The sequence below is a fragment of the Lissotriton helveticus genome, chromosome 4_2, assembly GCF_964261635.1.
Source record: "Lissotriton helveticus chromosome 4_2, aLisHel1.1, whole genome shotgun sequence".
Lineage (NCBI taxonomy): Eukaryota > Metazoa > Chordata > Amphibia > Caudata > Salamandridae > Lissotriton > Lissotriton helveticus.
The window spans coordinates 139,979,931-139,999,494 of record NC_136064.1 but is presented as its reverse complement, the minus strand read 5'-3'; the positions used below and the strand labels follow the sequence as shown (position 1 = coordinate 139,999,494).

At 38.3% G+C, this 19,564-nt stretch overlaps 1 protein-coding gene across 1 annotated transcript in view; it reads right to left on the bottom strand.

The window, feature by feature from the left end:
- LOC144751981 (extracellular calcium-sensing receptor-like) overlaps window positions 1-19,564 on the bottom strand; it is a 132,282-nt gene that overhangs the window by 100,642 nt on the left and 12,076 nt on the right. The window lies entirely within an intron of this gene.

Sequence of the window (19,564 nt, the reverse complement as noted above, 5' to 3'; positions counted from 1 at the left end):
TGTCAGCATATGTTTGTACATTACTTTATTTAGAGTGTATAAAAAAGAAGTAATAATGTTTTGTTACTTTGTGATTGTTGGAAATATCCCTTACTTACGTAAAAAATTGCTGTTCGAAAAAGACATTTAAGATATGTTTTTTTCTAATTGTTACATTCTTAATGAACATGTTGAATGTTTTTTTTAAAGACAATCTTATTGATTTTCTTTTTTTTCCCCACTGTTATATGATGAGTACTATTGAACTCACTGTTTTCAGTGAAATTCAATATATTCTGAGAACAGCAAAATAAAATACATAACATATTGTACAAATTATTTTGTATTGTGAAATATATATTATAACTCAAATTGTTCTTCTCTTCCACAGATATTATATTTATTAAAAATATATTATTAACTTTTCATTACTTATAAAGTGAGTACGACAAACAAAAAATACTTTCTCATCACTCTCTTACTTCTCTTTCCCTTTTTCACTTTCTTCACTTTGTCTCCTACTCCACTTCCTTTGCTCATCTTACTCTCCTCCCCTCACTCTCCTTACTCCCCTTAATTCACCTTTACACTCCTTCTCTTACCATCAGTACCCTTCCCTCACCCTCACTTACCTTCTCCTGCTCCCTCTTTCCTCTCTGTGACCCTCACATCTCTTTTCTTTCTTCCTCCATCACTACCCTTATTTTGCTCTATCCCTCACTCTTTTCTCTCTATCCCTCACTCTCTTTCCTTCACACCAACCCTCACTCATTTTCAGTCACTCCCCTTCTCTTATTCCCTCACTTCCTTTTGCTCACTCCCCTTCCTTTATTCCCTCCCTCACTCCCCTTTCCTCCACCTGTCCCTAAGTCTCATCCTCTGTCTCAGTCACTATAACTGCCTCATTCTCTCACAGTCCCTCACTCTCCCTCTTTTTCTATCTCTCAATGTCTCCCTCTCTCTCCAACAATCTTCCTTTTCTTCCCTCTCTCTTTCCATAAATTCTTCTCTCTCACTCACTACTTTTTCCTCTCTCTTAATATGCTTCTTTTTCCCTCACTCCCCTTCCCTTACCCTCATATCCCTTCCCTCACTGTCACTGCCCTTCACTCAATCTCACTCCTCTTCTCCTACTTCATATTCTCCTCTCTGTGCATCACTCCTATTCTCTTACACCTGCTTCCATTCTCTCAATCCCCCTTACTCTCTTTCCTTCACTCCATCCATCAATCCTCTTCCCTCACTCCCCTTTCCTCATTCACTTTTGCTAACTTCCATTCGTTTAGTCCCCCACTCCCCTTCACTCCATTTCTCTCTCCCTCTCTTCCTCTGTCTCACTCAGTCTAACCGCCTCACTCTATCTCAGTCACTCGCTCTCCCTCTCTTTCTCTCTCACTCTCTCTCTCTCCCTCACCCTTCCTGTCTTTCTCTTTCTGGGACTGAAGCAGCTCGTCAACACCCTCGACCCCATCTTTGTAGGAGGAACAAACATCCGCTTCAGCCACACTAGTGGTCAGTCAAAATATGGATTTTTAAATATCAACCTACATTAATATAGAGTTTTTAATATCATAGAGACAGAATACGGTAGTCCAGAATATCGTTGACCAGAATATCAACCCCAAGGCAAGTAATACTGTTTTTTTTAAATATCAAAGTAAGTAATATCGTAGTAAGTAATATCATAGGCAAAAATATTGTTGTCAATAATATCGAAGAAAAATGTGTGTCGTGCATTTTAGTATGTATTTTATATGTATGTTAAACATTTTTTAATGTGTTTTCATGAATGTTAAAATAAATGTTTAGAAATTAGTAATTTTGTTAAAGTAAATTTTGCGTTTTAGTATCAGAGCAGGTTGTGGGTGTACAGGGGTATAGGCAGGGAAGCAATGTAATTAGAATTCATTATTATTGTTTATTAACTAATGGTTAATTCATTATTAATTGGTAATACATGTTTTATTAATTCGTTAATGACATTAATTATAATTAATGTATTGTTCATATTTATTTATTGTTATTGTTAATTATTTTATTGGTATTGTTAATTATTTGGTGATTAATAGTTATTAAGTGATTAATTGATAATTCAATTAATTATGTGATTTTTTTAGGGGTAGTGGGTTTATAGTGGAATAGGGTGGAAAGTAATTCAATTAAATTAATTATTGAGATTGTTTTGATATAGTGGTATTGATTATTAATTAATTGATAATTAATTTATAATTGATAGTTATTAATGTGTTAATTTATAAGTATATTAATTATAACTTATGCATTAATAATTGATTAATTGATAGTTACATTGTGTTTTTTTGTATCTGTTGAATGTTAAAGGGGGAATATTGTGGGATATAATTTAATGTTATTTAAATAAATATTATTTTTAATGCTATCCAACGCTTTCCTTACTGTTGCACTCTCTGGAGTGGGAATAGTAATTTTTATCCCTCCGCTATCCAGCGCTTTCCCTACTGTTGCACTCTCTGTCGTGGGAATAGTCATTTTTACCCCTACACTATCCAGCGCTTTCCCTACTGTTGCACTCACTGGAGTGGGAATATTAATTTTTACTCTGACACTATCCAACACTTTCACTAATTTTGCAATATGTGTAGTAAGTATATATATATATATATATATTCACTGAAAAAACCATAGGTTATAGACCATATATAGTTAGGAATTAGCATTTACAAAACCTTGAAAATTCACTGAAAAAACCATAGGTTATAGACCATATATAGTTAGGAATTAGCATTTAAAAAACCTTATTTTACTCACACAAAACCATTGAAATTCCATATATAGTTAGTTGCACTAACTATATATCGCGCACCTGCAATCCACTGCTGATGATGTCACATATTACATCATTCATGACATGGTCAGTGACATCACTGATGACATCACTGATGACAACATCCAGTGATTATGTGTTTCTGTAAAGTTTAAATATGTTTTACATATTGAAGAATGAGTGGATGTATAAGTGTCTGAATGAAGGTTTTAGTAGGTGCGTGATTGACTGTATGAGTGAGTGATTAAATGCGTCTTACTGAATGCACGGGTTAGTGACTAAACTGTCTGAAAGTGTGCATCAGTATGTCTGTTGTTGTGCAAGCTGCTGCATGTGTTGATCAGTAGCTATATAAGTAGCTATATGGGTTATTGATTGGTTGCACAAGTATTTGTATGGGAGACGGAGTGTGTGTATGGCTGGCTGGGAGGTGTGTGACTCTGTGCAGATCAATGTGTACTTGTATCAGTGATTCTATAAGAGAGTAACTATGTGTTAGTATATGTTTCAAAAATGTAAGGTGTTCTGTGTTTAACTGTATAGATGAGAAAATGGAAGTGTGATTGATTCTTTTCAGGACTGACTAGGTGTGTGAGTAACTCCATGGATGAGTGGCAGAGTGTGAGTGTCTGTATAGGTGTATGAGTGCATATGATAGTGTTGTAAAGATGAGTGATTGTATGTATGAATGATTGTATGAGTGAATGTGTGTGTAGACATAGGAATCAGTGAGTGCATATGTAGTAACTAGTATTGGTGTGTCAATGGTTTCAAAAATGATACTCTCTATTTAACACTGGGTGTAACGGAGGTTATATTAGAGTGTGAGGAGATGCATTATATTATCAAATGAATGATATCATCAGTGATGTGATCATTGATGTCAAGTGAGATGTCATCAGTGATGTCATTTGAGATGTCATCAGTGATGTCATCAGTGATGTCACTGACCATGTCATGAATGATGTAATATGTGACATCATCAGCAGTGGATTGCAGGTGCGCGATATATAGTTAGTGCAACTAACTATATATGGAATTTCAATGGTTTTGTGTGAGTAAAATAAGGTTTTTTAAATGCTAATTCCTAACTATATATGGTCTATAACCTATGGTTTTTTCAGTGAATTTTCAAGGTTTTGTAAATGCTAATTCCTAACTATATATGGTCTATAACCTATGGTTTTTTCAGTGAATTTCATTGGTTTTTTAACAGCTAATATCTGTAGCTGTAAAATGTATTCTTTTTTAAATCCAAAAATATATTTTATACGTTTATTAATAACTTTTTTAAAATATTTTTTTTTCTTCGTTCCCGCTTCGCGAATCGGGAAGCTTCCCGTTAGCTGACCTTGATGCCGCGAAATAGACCGCGAGCCGGTAAACGTTTCTTTACCGCAACTGCCGCGTTAGAAAACAACATCGTGACGCCTCCCGTCCGCATGACGTTTCGCGTTGTCACGTGATACGTCATATGACGTGCTACGTTAGCGAACTGGTACGCTTACCGAGTCGCAAAGCGCAGGTTTCTGGAAGCAAACCGGGAGGCCCTGCAAAGCGCGTAACGTAAACACAGCAGGTCATGTGACTTGGTAATAACACTTTTCATTGGTTCATTTCACTTTTGGTTTCCTAATGATGTAAGACTAGGTCATATAATCTAAAATGAACACTTTTCATTGGTTGAGAACTATTGTTTTTCCCAAATGATGAAAATCCCTCCTTCTTTCCTCACTCTGACTTTCATCATTGTGAGAGAAAGACCCTTTGTTACCAGTGAGCAATGGCTTCTTTAGTAGCTTCAGCTGGTGCTTCCCCACCACCTCCACCATATCCAAGGAAGAGTGGACCACCTGCTAAAGTTATAATTCAGCAAGAAGAGGAAGAAGAGGAAGAGGACGACGAGCACGAAGAGAGGCACTTTTTGCCTGAGGAGCCCAGGACGTCTCACCGGAAAGAAAACTTCATTTGGCAATTTTTTTAAATTCCCAAAGGTCAGAAAAAAGTAAATGCAAGATACGTAACTTGCCTTATATGTCAAGATAGACTGTCCAGAGGGACCGACAAAAAATACAGTTTCGGAAACTACACAATGCATCGCCATATGACTAGGTGGCATCCTAACAACTACAGTGCTGCACAGTTTCGTAACGACCTAGATAATCTCCCTATTATGGCCAGAAGATCTGTTGTACCGGAAGTAACGGGACCAGAGGGCAGGGAGATGGTGCCAAATATACAAACGAGATTTCGTGAAGTAAAACAAGTCTGCGTAAATTGCAGTGGATTCATTTGCTACGGGGAAAGTAGCATCACTCTGATCAACAGAGCTATTGACAATCATGCTCATGTTTGTCCGAAACGCCCCAAACAATAAATTCATTTTTTTTGTTTTGTTGCTCCTGTTGAGCCCTTTACAATGAATCGTTTTCGTTGCCCCCTCCGAAAAAAAACCCAAAAAAATATAAAACTGTTCAGAAAAATTCAAAAAAAGTAAAAAAAGTTCAGAAAAAGAATAAAAAAAATATAAAACAACAAAAACAATAAAAAAAAAAGTTCTTTTCAGAACTACCTCCCCGTTATTAAAAAATTGGTACAATATTTGGAACTGTGCCAACCTCTATTTCTCTTAGTTCGCTTCCCAGTTCGCTCCCCGGTACGCGAACCGGAAGCGAACCCAAAAATTTTTTAAAAAAAAAAGAACAGTAAGTATAAGGGAAGGAAACAGACAGTTATGTTAAAAGAAAGACAGCTATAGGGGAGTAAACTAGAGATACTATTACCCGTAATCCACTGCTGACGATGTCACATATTACATCATTCATGACATGCTCAGTGACATCATCAGCAGAGGATTGCGGGTAACAGTATCCCTAGTTTATTCCCTATAGCTGTGTTTCTTTTAACATAACTGTCTGTTTCCTTCCCTTATACTTACTGTTCTTTTTAAAAAAAAATGTTTAGATCAGTCAGAAACAGTGAAAGTAATGAAATATAAAAGACTACGTAGAATATGAGCACTGTATGCAACAACTTTGACACTTACAGAAGCCTCACCTTCTCCATGCCTCCTACACAGTTCTACATGTACATCATAAATGCAAACAGAACAGAATAAATTATACATGTTAAATGGTTTATTTTTGCTGTTCTCAGAATGTATCAAATTTCACTAAAACAGTGACTTGAAGGTATTCATCATATAACAGCGGGGAAAAAAAAACACAATCAAAATGATTGTGTTTAAAAAACCCATACAACATAACAAATCAGAATTCAGAACTCCTTAAAGTTAACTTACTTTCCATGACGGCGAAGGATGTCCTATGAACAGCTTACACTCTGTTGTGCTGTTATTACTTTCAACCCGCCACTTTCTGAAAGAAAACCTCCATCGTTTTCAAAAACATGTTACATACAATAAATGACTTCTCGCTCTCTACCACATGTTTCCACAAGGCCAAATCGTGTCTGAGCCATTTATAACTCTTAGAATTCTTTTAAGCCAATCCCGTCATGTTGTATTTCCGCAACTTTCACAATTAAAATGTTGAAGATCATTTTCACAATCCTGGACTAAGAATATCTTCCCCTTCTTGCTCAATCATGTTCTACATTTCCTATCACACTGATACTGCTTACTATGAAGCAGACTTACACTACCTTTATGACTAGTACAATTATTTATTTCTCTACATCACTTTTAATGACAAAGCAATGTAAAACAGTAGACAGCATTGCAGACTTACATTCCCTCTACTCCATGTTTTGATTGGCTGCTTCAATTAGCTTATAAAAAGAAACAGTTTTTCTGAACTCATTCAAAGTGCACGTATTTCTCCATGACGTCCAGTGTTATGGTAAGAAGTTATGTCTCTGTACTACACTTATCCTCAAGGCCAAATCGTGTAGGAGCCATTAGAACTTCTTGAAATTCCTCAGAGCACATCCCGAGATTCTTTCCCCAAAATTTTGGTTTTAAAAACACCAGGTAAGAGTTTTTAAGGTCATACGGCAATTTTTTTTTGAAAATTAAAACAGAATCATTGCAGAATGACCAGCCATTTCTACACTTTAAATAAGCTGTATAATGTCCTGATGTTATTGAAGGACCATCATGATATATAATTGCTACAGTTACAAAAGTCCTTCCTGATATTGACAACTGTGAAGACACAACATTTTTAATTAAAGTTGTCAATTTTGTTCCATCAGGCCTACATCGTTGGAACATTAAAATGACATACTGGCCATATGTTCGTATAAATAATGTGGACATCATTTCAGATTTACATTGGCTACACTCCATGTTGTGATCAGCTGCTTTTACTAGCTTATTAAAAGAGACTGATTTACTGTCTGGCAAAGTTAAATATATAAATCTTTCTGAGTCTACACTAGTAGTACTTGATACCCTACAGTTCTCCCAGTCATGCTGCCATTGATAAGAAAGCCCAAACAGGTGATCTACATCTACACCTTCATCATGCAATACATCAAGCATATACATTAAAAACTCCTGACAATCTTGCTGACTATTTTGAGAGAATTGTGTTTGGCCTGAACATCTGTCTAACAGATTTCGAATTTCAGACACACTTTCTATGTTTGTTCAATCAGTGCTACATTTCTCTAACACAGAATTTAACAAACTGCAAAATCTTTGATCAGAATTGACCACAATCTCTTCTTTTACATTTTCTAGAGAAAACAAAACATTAACCACTACATTAGCATAGCAGTTGACACCAGAACTGTTTTCAAATTGAAAACCAACAACATCTTCAACAGAATCCTTTTTGTTTCTGCTTATAATTTCAGGTTCATCAACTTTTCGTCTTTTTGCTACAACCTCCCCAGTATTGGTCACATTTCTTCGTTTCCGGCCTACCACACGTTTCTCAAACAAAGGATACTGAGGCAAATGTGGCGCATACTCTCTTCTTGACCTATTGTATTCCTTAACACAATCTAGATCCGCACAAATGTTTGTGACATCACACTCAATCAAGTACAATCCCGATAAAGTTCTAACTCGTGACAATGCCACATATGCCATACCCTCCTTGAACACAGAACTGCCAATATTCACCAGTGCACAGTCTACACTTAAACCTTGCGATTTATGGATTGTCACCGCATATGCCAAGCAAACAGGAAACTGCTTACGACGAACATATAAGTCTTTTACAAGCAAAAATCTAGCAGAACAACGAGCAATTAGCTGTACTTCCTCAATGCCATCAAATTTAATTTTTAAAAATTCAATTCCATCTTTATTTCTGTATTTCACAAAATCAACAACATTACCCATTGATCCATTTACCAGACCTCTTTCAACATGTAAATTCCTTCTTAAAATTATACGGCAGTTCAAGCACACATTCAGAGTCTTTTCAAAACCCGCAGTTTTAGATATACTCTTCTCTAATGAATCCAATTTTGTTTTCAGATTCTCAGACAAAATAATTGTTGATCCCATATGCTCTACTCTGTCAATAGCTTCCAGTTTCACAGTGGAGGAGTGTGGCTCACTGATTAGAGCGGCAGACCCTGATGCAGAGGTCTGGCCCGGGACCAGGGTTCAATTCCCGACGCGGCAGGGTCCTGAGCCCAAAATGTCCACGGACTCGATAATTCTCGCCTCGGTGCCTATTCTAATCATGGGGTCCCACGCTGCAACTCTGGGCAATAGTTGCTTAATCTCCACTACGGCGGCCCACCCGCTGCGGGATGCCTGGCTTTCACCCTGGGGATACCCAGTAGGGGTTATCTCACAGGGAAAAAGCCAGGACGGGTTCCCAAGGCAAGCGCCTTGATGCCTTCGGGTGATACGTGCGCTATATAAGTCGCAATACATTTACATACATTTACATACATTTACATTTACAATCTCTTGCTTTTCTAAATGCAACATTTTGTTGTTGAATTTGGCACATTCTGCAAGAGTTGGCATCAAACATATTCCAGATTTTTTCTCAGTAACTTTCTGAAAAATATTCTCAGGCACAACATCTTCGTCTGGATATGAATTTGTCAGTAATCGTGCATGTAAAGCTTCTTTCCCATGCTCGGTCACTTTTCCAATTCTAACATCTTGTAGAATAGTCTTGTAAACTTCATCCTTTGCCTGACGCATATTTTCATGCAGTTCAGCATAATTGAAGTTTAACCATATATTGACGTTGCCAATGCTCCCTAAGCACTTCCTGGTATCTTCATGCGTGAGCATTTTGAACACAGGTTGCCCTTTCACTGGTGTCAGCTGCAGAAGATCTCCGAAAACAATGATGTGTTTGCCACCAAATAACACATCATACTCTGTTTTGAGAACTTCTTGCATTCTCAAATGCACAAAGGCAAGCATGACATTGGAAACCATGCTTACTTCGTCAATGATAAGAAGTTTCATTTTCCTCAGGACTCTTGAAACTTCAAAACAAGCATCTCCAGATAGCTTGTGATATTCTAATTTGTTGTCATGCTCCACTGGCAGCATCAGTAAACGATGTAAAGTAATCCCTTTAATGTTATGTGCTGCCAGTCCAGTTGGAGCGGTGACAACACAAGACAGCGATGACTCTGTCCTTTCCTGCAAATAACATGAAATTGCTTTAATAAGGAAACTTTTTCCAGTTCCCGCTTCTCCACTCACATACAGTCGGACAGGCTTCAACGACGTACATGAGCACTCTTTCTTGTCATGACTTAATCCATGATCAATTTGCATGGTAAGTTCGTCATATATTTTCCTCTGCTCAACGTTGAGTTGTCTTTCCAACTCTTCTAAGTTAACCGCATCCTCCTGAGCATGTGCCATGGCTCTTTCCACTTCATTCATAGCAGTGGCAGCTTCATTTTCGATAAGAGGTCCTCCTAGTGGATCCTGACTCAATGAAGCAGAACTCTGACTGTCCTGAGAACTGTCTCTGGCAATCTCAGCTGCAATCGTTGCTTCCTGCTCAATTTCCACATTCAACATTTCTACATATTTGGGAAAAGCAGGACATTCTATGGTCTCCTTGGCAGCATTGAATGAGTCTTCGTAACAAAGGAAATCTCCAAGCAGTTCCTCTTCTGCACGCCAAGGCTTAAAAAGTTGCAAAAGTGCTAAATAGAAATACTCCTTTTTTTCAGGAGATTCGCCACTCAATTTTCGATGGTTTATCAAGTGGCATTTTCTTTGCTTGACCAGACATCCCTCACTTCCTATTACAGCATACACTCCTTTCTCAGTATCTTCTTTGATGTTCCTCTTGAATATGTAATTTTGCAGAACCTCATACAGACAAACATTCTCGAGGTGACTGCTTCGATTTGGATAATATGTATCCAACATGTTGCTCTTCAAAATGTCGGTACTGTTTGGCTCCTTTTCCGCCAAATACTCAATTTCCCGCACATGTTTCAGAACTCGATTACGCGTTGCAGCAAGACCAACACTCGCCCAAACGATACTCCTGGACTTGGCATAGAGACTTGCTGAAGACAACCGGTCAGAACATTCGTAAGCTCCGATTTCTCGATGCGACAACATCTTCAGACTGAAACTGTACAACTTCTTGCTGAGGCTCTTTTCATGGGAAATGTCCTCCCACATATCCTTCAATTCTGTCTTCTCTTTTTTGGTGATGTAAGATGTCACATACCGAGCCACAGCCATAGAGTTATCAGCCACAAACTGTATATCCATGTTAGCATTCCACATGGACAAAATCACCGGGTTGTAGTCGTTGATGTACTTAGACTCTTCGTTCCTCTTCAAATTGTATGTGTTTTTAGGTGATTTCTTCATCACATTATGTCGCAGCGAAGACATCAAACTGTTCACTCTTCCTTTAGAAATCACCGGTCGTGGAAAGCCGAAACGACATTTGGTGTAGAACTTGTCTTTGTTCCGGAATTTACGACGACAGTACTTTCCACATCGATGGCTTTGGAAACGTAGAACTTTTTCTCTTAGGCTTTTTTTTTCCTTTGCGTTTGGAACAGCACACGTAGAATACTGTTCTATGAAACTCATCACTGAGTCTTCTGCATCCGTTCCAAATTTAGGTGCATCCTTGATCCACAGCAACATATGTATATGAGGAGCACCTCTTGCTTGGTACTCCTTCCTCCAGAAGAAATCCAACACCTCTCCAAGAGGTGGATTCTTCTTATTCATGATGAAAGACATCATACCTTCAAATCTATGATTGAAGTACCTACATACATTGACTGGATCCAAAGAGCACAGTTCTCCGGGTGTCTTGAATTCGATGTTTTCTACGTTAGCATTTGCCTCTCGTAGAAATTCAAGTAAGTCTTCCCAGCCATACTCAGCACAGCTCAAAGTGAGGAACCATGTGGGAGTTCCTAAGTTCCTCAGCATACATTTTAAATCACCATGACGACGGTACCAGTACTCATTAGTACCACGCTGACACGCCATGAGATTAATCAGGTGAGAATCCAAAATACTGTCTTGGACATTGACTTTATCCATAAAGTCACTTGCCGAGATGTTTTGCATGTGTATACCACTTTTCAAGATGTGGTTCACTGCATATGACAGTCCAGACAGATCGCTTTCAAACAGGAGATGAAACAAATAAGGAATGTATTGTCGAAACCTAGGATCTCCTGCATACAATCGCAAAGTCCGGTATTCAGAAGCAGGAATTTGATGAGGTCGCTCATCATATCTTCCTCCCTGACCTGTTGGAAAAAGCTGTGGGAAACACCGAGCTTCCAAACTTTCCTCCCAAACACTAATGGGACTCCCTTTCGCTTGTTTCATTTGAAACAACTCAATAGCATTCCCCATGACTTCCTTGGAATGCAAAGGATGAACACTATAATGTTCATATATTTCTTCACTAGTACAGGATTCTACTTTCTCAATTTGACCAGCCCACAAATCGCTATCCTCTTCCTCACTTACTTCCTCTTCTGCAACATATACATTTTTATAGTATTTATTATATTTTTTCAAATACAATGTTGCCCTTTTGACTTTCCTAACATCTACTAAATCTTGCCATATTTTCTTATTCTTTGTCGGAACCCCATTAACTAAGATAACAAGAGGTTCCTCTTCCACGTTTTCTACTCCAATTGTGTTAATGTTTTTCTTCAAATCTAGAGGCAAATAAACAACTCTTCCCTTTAATCCTCTCTGTAAATCTGATGGAGGCAATTTCCCTGTCTTTGGCTCCATTCTTACAATAGCCTGAAAGGGATGGATACTTTGAATCAAAATAGATTCATAAGTATTTAAATCCTTCAATTCAGAAGGAATCTCAACCAATTCCAGATTATTATGAACTGCTCTAGCAGGCATCTGGTTTTGATTTAATTTGTTACAACAATAAGTACACACACGTTGATCCAATCCCAAATCAAAACAATTTTCTACCATCAAGTATGTTGTAAAATCCTTCCATTCACTATTATTTTCCCTTTCACTTTTTCCATATAAATCCACTAACTTAGTCTGATTCTTATAATAAGTGCGTCGACAACACACACAAGTGAAATTTGGCCTCTCACTTGATTTCACCTCAAACGTCGCAATTTCCCTCTGGAAATTATCTGTACTGGAAACCTGTACACTATCTTCCACATTACTCTCTTCTTCTTGGTCAATTTCAACATTCTCCTCTTTACTTCCAAAGTAACAAAACTCAATTTCTTCACATATATTCTTCACATCTATTTCAGAACCATGCAAAAGAGCAGCGCATAATTGTTTAAGCATAATTGCTGGACTCTTAGCATAATACAACATTCTAACTAATTTCCTCACTTTATTATGATGCACTGCTAGCATCCTGAAATGATGAAAAACACTCTGGCATACTCTCCTGGAAAGACAAGTCAGTGAATGACCATGCAAACCTATCACTTCTCTCACTCTGCAAGGATCTAATTCTTGCAACAACTTCATTTTCTGCTTCAAACTTTTCTTATTAAATGACCGTATAAAATCACAAAGCAAATTGATGGAATCCTGTCGTACACTGCAAATACTACTACACTTCCAGGTGTACACAGGACCCTTAGGACGTCTCCCTAAAACCTCATTACCTAACACCTCTTCTATCTCTGTTGTCACAAGTTTTTCTTTTTCAACTGGACAACCATCTTTCACTTCATAAGCTCGACCACTGGTGTCAACTGCATGCACCAAATCATTATCCTGGAAATAACTCTCCTCATTAAAAAATGCCTCAGAGCTTGAACTATGCATCCATTCTCCAGAAAAAACTTCACAAAAATTACTACGATTAACTATTCTCTTCCATCTACTATTTCTTTTGAAATCATAAATTGCCTTGTTTAGCTTCCTAATTCTATTGATTGTCAAAATAAATAACTTACGTTTAATTTCAAATGCCTGATCAATAACTTTCTCAACTATTTTTTTTCTCTTATAAAAAAACACTTTCTGTTGACCTTTCTTAATATTTTTTAACAAATTGCCAATTATCCTGTTGCGGAACATTCGTTTACGAATGTCCCTAAACTGTTGTTTCCTTCTACTTTCATGCATAGAGTTATCTCTTACTCTAGCAGTAACATTTCTCATTGGCCTTTCCTTACCGTTTGAATTGCTTCTCCTTTTCTGGACTGAAACATTTTCTGTAGTAATATTTTTTTTACTAGAGATATTTCTTATGAATGTTTTTGTACTCTTACCCGGTGCTTTCTTGGTGACTTGACAAATCTTTTTGTTAGAGGACTGCTGCTTTTTTTCATTCACCTGCTGTCTTTGACGTTTTGCAGCCTTTCTCACTCTTTCTTTGCTTGGCATCCTAAAATCTTGAAATAATCTGCAGTTGAATCTGTGGTAAAATATAATAAAAAATGTTATTAACCACTATTACCCAACAGTAAATTAATAACAGTCATCAAAAACTTAACACACTACTTAACATTTTTACATAGAAGAATTTTTTGTACATGGCAAATTTAGAATACAGAAATAGCAGAAAAGAAATGGAATTTATATTCATTTTACCTGTGCTGTTTTATATATGAATCTGATCTAATTTTATGACCATATTTTAATATTTTATTGAAGACACTACACATAACCTGTTTTTGAAGGTGTCTTTATTTTTAAATTAAACGGTTTACATATTTACTTTTTATTTATTATAAATTTATAAAATAAATGTTTATAGTTCCATAGGCTCAAGCACGTCAGCTTCCCATCCTATGTCATACAATTCTGACAAATCTGCATCCTCATCACGTTCTTCTTCATCCTCAGGATTGAAATCATCCAAGGGATCAACATCCACTGATGTTTCAATTACGAGTTCAATGATGAGGTCGAAATCAACTGATTGCTGATTGTCGCTCATGTTGATGTTGTCTTTATCTTTAAAGAAAGATAACAACAATGAGATGTTGCACAGTAAGAGACAAATCTCAGAGATTATAATAGTAAAATTGTTTAACAAGAGTAACATTTTGCAGCTATTATTTAACCATGTCCAACGATGCTGAGGAGCAGAGGAGGTGAAGCCTATCTCCAATTTTTCACTGAACAGGACTCATCTCTTCTTAACCTTGGATAAACCTCACCGACTCTGTGTCCCCTGCACATAATTAAATGTAAAGGGGCAGATTTATATTAACTAGCACATCCCCACGGATGCACCAGTTAACGTGCACCGCTGCTCTGCCACCCACGATGTGCCGCATTTACAATCAGATAGGACAAAGCTGCATCAAAACCCTGCGCCTGCTTGAAGCAGGCATAGATCTTGACGCAGGTAGGCTGAAAGCTAAAGCAACAACTAAGTGTCGTGTGCAGAAGTTGCAAAAAAGGAAAAATGGCGTTTAAACCAGTAATGAGCCCATGCTAACTTAACACAGTGTAAAGATATCCAGGATCTACATCAGTTTGGGGTTCACGAACCTGGCAGGTACAAGGCACTGAGGCTTTGCACCGTGCATGTCTCATCCCAAATCATATGTTGTTTGTGAATGAAACAATTTCCCAGACCAAATGCTTTGGATTGGCTACTTCTAAAAAATTAAACACCCCTACTATCCCGGAGTTAGAGGAATATGATGGTTGGAGTAATTTTACTCGGTTGTCCATTAAAGATTTACAGGCCCTACTCCGTAATTCTTCCTTTAACATTTCCAGTATAAATCCAAAAGGTTGGCTGCTTTGGCAACGTGCCTTATCCACGGTTTAATAACGCTGCCTTTTGCTTTATATAAGTTTTCAAATTGTATAAAATATATACCAATAGGTCGTTATGAACCTTTAGGTAGTGGTTTTCTTCATGAGGTCTGGTCGCTTCCATACACATACAGATTTTCAAAGATGATCAAGAAGTTTATCTGAATGGAGAGGAATGCACTGAGACGCCAGATCATTCACTAATGTGTAGGCACATACAGTTACACGGTTCATGCAACAAACACCGACCAAATATGGCTTGCGTGTTGCAAGGCACGCCAGTTCCTGCTATCATCCCCACGTTCAAGTTGTTGGAAAATGGTAGTTATTTGATGCTCAATAATGAAGATTGTTCTGGGTTAATTAAAAGTATTCCTTTTATCGTAACAGTAAGTGAACGGGTTATTTGCTGCAGAAATGTTCTATTTCCTCCCACACATGAACATAGGGAGTTTTCAATCTGGCCACAAATACCAACCTTGGGAGCACATTTCAACGGCATGGCAAGAATAAGAGCTCTTTTGTCTCAGAGAGAGGTGGCCTTGAGTTCGGCCCGTGAAACTTTCGTGCTTCACATAGCGAACACCCGTACAGAGGGGCAGACCCTTTTAAATACTGATTTGCCTTTGCATTTCAGCGACATGGTTCGGACTATCTTTAACGCGTCCTCCACAAAGGGCCTGGCGCACTTTTTTAAAGTTGTTACCAGTGGTCTCGTGACTTCATTTGAGAAAATCTTTGGAGTCATCCCTGCTTTCTTTCATTCTATTTTTTCCACTGTGCTTGGTGGATTCCCATTTTTACTTGCATTACCAACGGACGCTCTTGTGCTTTTTTACATTTTTAAATATGGATGTCCCTCCTGTGCAAGCTCCCGCCCTGCAGCTGCTGACGCTGTTCCGCAATCGCATGCTTGAATATTATGGCACAATGCCGTTGGCGATATTAAGCACGGCATATGGATTATCTTTTCGATTCTCCTACTTCACCTGTGTCCAGCCTGTATTTCACTGCCTGACCTGTGATTTCGATTGGGCCATTGATTTGTGTCTCTGCGGACCGGTTTCTCCTGACGTCGACTTTAATCAGCTGATGAGTCCTATTATTACTCACGAGTTGGTTTGTCCTGGCGAAAGGATTATGGCTGTGGCATTGATGCATGGACTAATTGGTCCCTGGAATTTACTGGCGGCAACACAGTCTTTCTTGGAACAGAGCTTTCTTGAAAACCCACCGAGCTGTCCTCTGATGGTGATAGAGGATCCGGTGCTGGGAGAGCACGTATGTTCTTTTCCGCTTTTAAATTGGATGGCTGAACTCTTTTCGGATGAAGACGGTGACTTCCTATTAGAGGCTGTTGCAGCTTATTTTGCATACACAGTTATGTCATAGACCTTTTTCATGTTTGATATGCTGAGTACTAGCATTTCATTGACAATTCATTGACTTATTTGTCAAGTTTTTATTATTTAGCTTGCCAATTGGCTTAAGCCTCGATAAAGTAGTTGGCTGTTTTATTTTTCTTTAGCATTAAATTTTGCTAGTTTTTAATGTTTTACCTTGCGGACCGTGCACATATAAAGTTGCAATCTGCTCTCATGAGATGGCACTTCTATTATCTTATTCAGTTCGTTTCCGTATCATGGGGAGGTGTCATGTAGATCCTGGATATCTTTACACCGTCTTAAGTTAGCATGGGCTCATTACCGGTTTAAACGCCATTTTTCCTTTTTTGCAACTTCTGCACACGACACTTAGTTGTTGCTTTAGCTTTCAACCTAATAGTTCATCGTGATTTACATGAGAATAATATGTTATTGCTCTACTATCTGCTTTACTTGTTAAACTATATCTGTACAGCGAGTGCTGAAGTTTCAAGAACAACACGATACAGAATTGTTATGAGGTCTGATCTCCACGACTTCATACTCATAACATAAGTGCAGCTTCTGCCAATTCTGGGCATGAGGCGGGTTTTATATTGCTTTGCCGAACACACATACACAACACTTGATGCGGTTCACATGAAGAGAGAGCTGGTGTATGTTGATGTGATTCCTTCAAATCTAAGACACTAAAGTATGGGCACGCCCTAAACCAACACAAAGAGACCTTCTTAGCAAATAATATAATATGTGTATTAGGGAGGGTGAGATATAAGCAGCCGCGGGCCGTGGAGGGAGTTACGGTGGGGCAGGGAGGCGGGGAGGGGGAGGGGCAGGGTGGAGCCCTCTCCACCCTGCCCCTCCCCCTCCCCGCCTCCCTGCCCCACCGTAACTCCCTCCACTGCCCGCGGCTGCTTATAAGTGTTGCTAACTCTTATTCATTTACAGCATGTTAACATACTGTCACCATTCGCTTCTTATGTACTAGTAACTATGCTGGTAATTTTGCTACTGATAATATGTGTACTTGTATTATCTAAGATACTACGCCTGAGAAGACGGCATTAGTAAATAAACATTTCAAATACACATGTGTTCTTCTTAACTCCATGTTCTGGTTTCTAAGAAATATATAACGACCGCCTTTTCATGAGTTCCACGTATCCTGAGGTACTATAAGTTCATATTCTGGATTGTCTAAACATTGAGAGTTTGTTATATCCAATGTGACACTGTACCTAGCTTGCTAAGGGGTTTTTGATTACTAAGGTGAGTTTTGGGGCACCCTAATTCGCCGAGGTTCCAATCCTCTGTCCACAGTTCTGTGTGAGAACAGAAACCCTGCGACAGGGGCACCCCTGAGCCTTGCTGGAGCTTCATCACACTTGCGATACAACTCCAGCAATGCGCCACCTTTACGGCACAGATACGTCACGCATCTGTGCTGTTTTTGCCCCATGATGCGCCGCATTGTAAATGCAGCACACCATAGGTGACGGAACAGCGGCACAGAATGACTAACACATCCCTGGTGATGCGCCAGTCATCATAAATCTATCCCTATGCTTCTTATCTTGTTAGAGATGAACCGCCATATGTATCATCAAAGTTTTTTGCATTTCCTAAATAGCGAACTTTAAGGAATAAATAGCGATTCTTTACCATTCCTAGTGTGCGATGAGCTATTTGCTAATTACAAATTACCCATTCATTTCCATGCAGCAGGAGGCCCATAGGAATGAAGGTGCAATTTGCGATTAGCAATTACCTCATCGCAAATTACGAATTTTTCCGAGGGTGCAGGGGTGTCTCAAGAACACCCTGCTGCACCCCTGAAAAAGAAATTTGGGGGCATATGGCGCACATAAATTTTGAAAACATTCCTTTACCTCAAAAACGATTTTCAACTCATAATTTGAAAACACTGCACATGGGGAAATGACTTAAAATGTCCTTAAGACACATAAAAGCGTTTTTTGATTGCCTTTGCAGCATGTTTCAGTCACCTTTAACATGCCTATGTAACGCAAACATTCAAAATCTAAATTTGCCATGCACAGGTGGGAGCATATTTACAAGCAATTTGCTCCACAGACAAACTTCTTACATTGAAATGGGAAAAATAACATCAGAGACTCTCAATTACCTTATAAAGAAGCAGACACCATTATGTCCTTGTCATCAATATTAAAACCATTGCTTTTTCTCAAAAACGATTTACAAGTCATAATTTGAAAACACTCCACAGCTCCTATGCACATAAAAACCCTGTCAGTACTAATACTTCACATTTTCTCCAATTACAATTTCTCAAAGAAACAAAATCTATTTGTAAAACAATGGAGACAAAGCAACATTTGAAAAACACAACTTTCTTCATAATTTTCCCCTTAAAGCACACTATTTTCTATCTAAATTAAAGAAATCTTTTCTCACCTTAGCAAATACTTTGAGTTTCAAAACAGTCTCAGAAACACACCAATTTGTCTTCAGCAGAGCAAAAGGTATGCACTCCAGAGACTGCAGCTATCAAAAGCACAGAAATGCTGTAATTCTTCACACATATCTCTCATGTCACCCAATCAAAACTCTTCCCTCACTTTTTTTCAAATCAAAACCCTTCCCCCCTCTGCCCCCTCTCTGCTTTTTCTGCATAGCAACCACCTCTTGCAAGACCTCTGGTGTTTCCAAGTTCACACAACAATGTTGCAATTGAACTCTGAACTCTCAGTGCACCTGCATATCCAGTCCAATCTTTCATTTAATGATTTTTTCTTCGCCACTCAAAATACATCTTTCAACGAACTCATCCATGCACCCTAACTTTCTGTTTTCAGCAATCAAAATCCACCAATCACTCTTACTGCTTCATTAACACAGAAACTCCTCCGTTTTTTTCATTTTACACTCTCATTTTTTCAACTGCCATTTCATTGCCACACTTCATCTGACTGCAGGAGAACCTTCTCTCGCCATGTTTTCTGTCTGGATTGTTGGACATAGTTACATCTATTGGGCTCAGAGGTACGCTGAAAACAGGAATTTACCTAACCTCAATTTACAAGATGTGGAAATTAAGTGGTTTGGCCACAGAGGATTAAAATGTCACCAATTGATACCATTGGTGAAAACCTTTATGCATTTACCAAAACCTGACCTGTTAATTGTGCACTGTGGAGGTAATGATTTGGGCACTTTGACTGGGGTAGG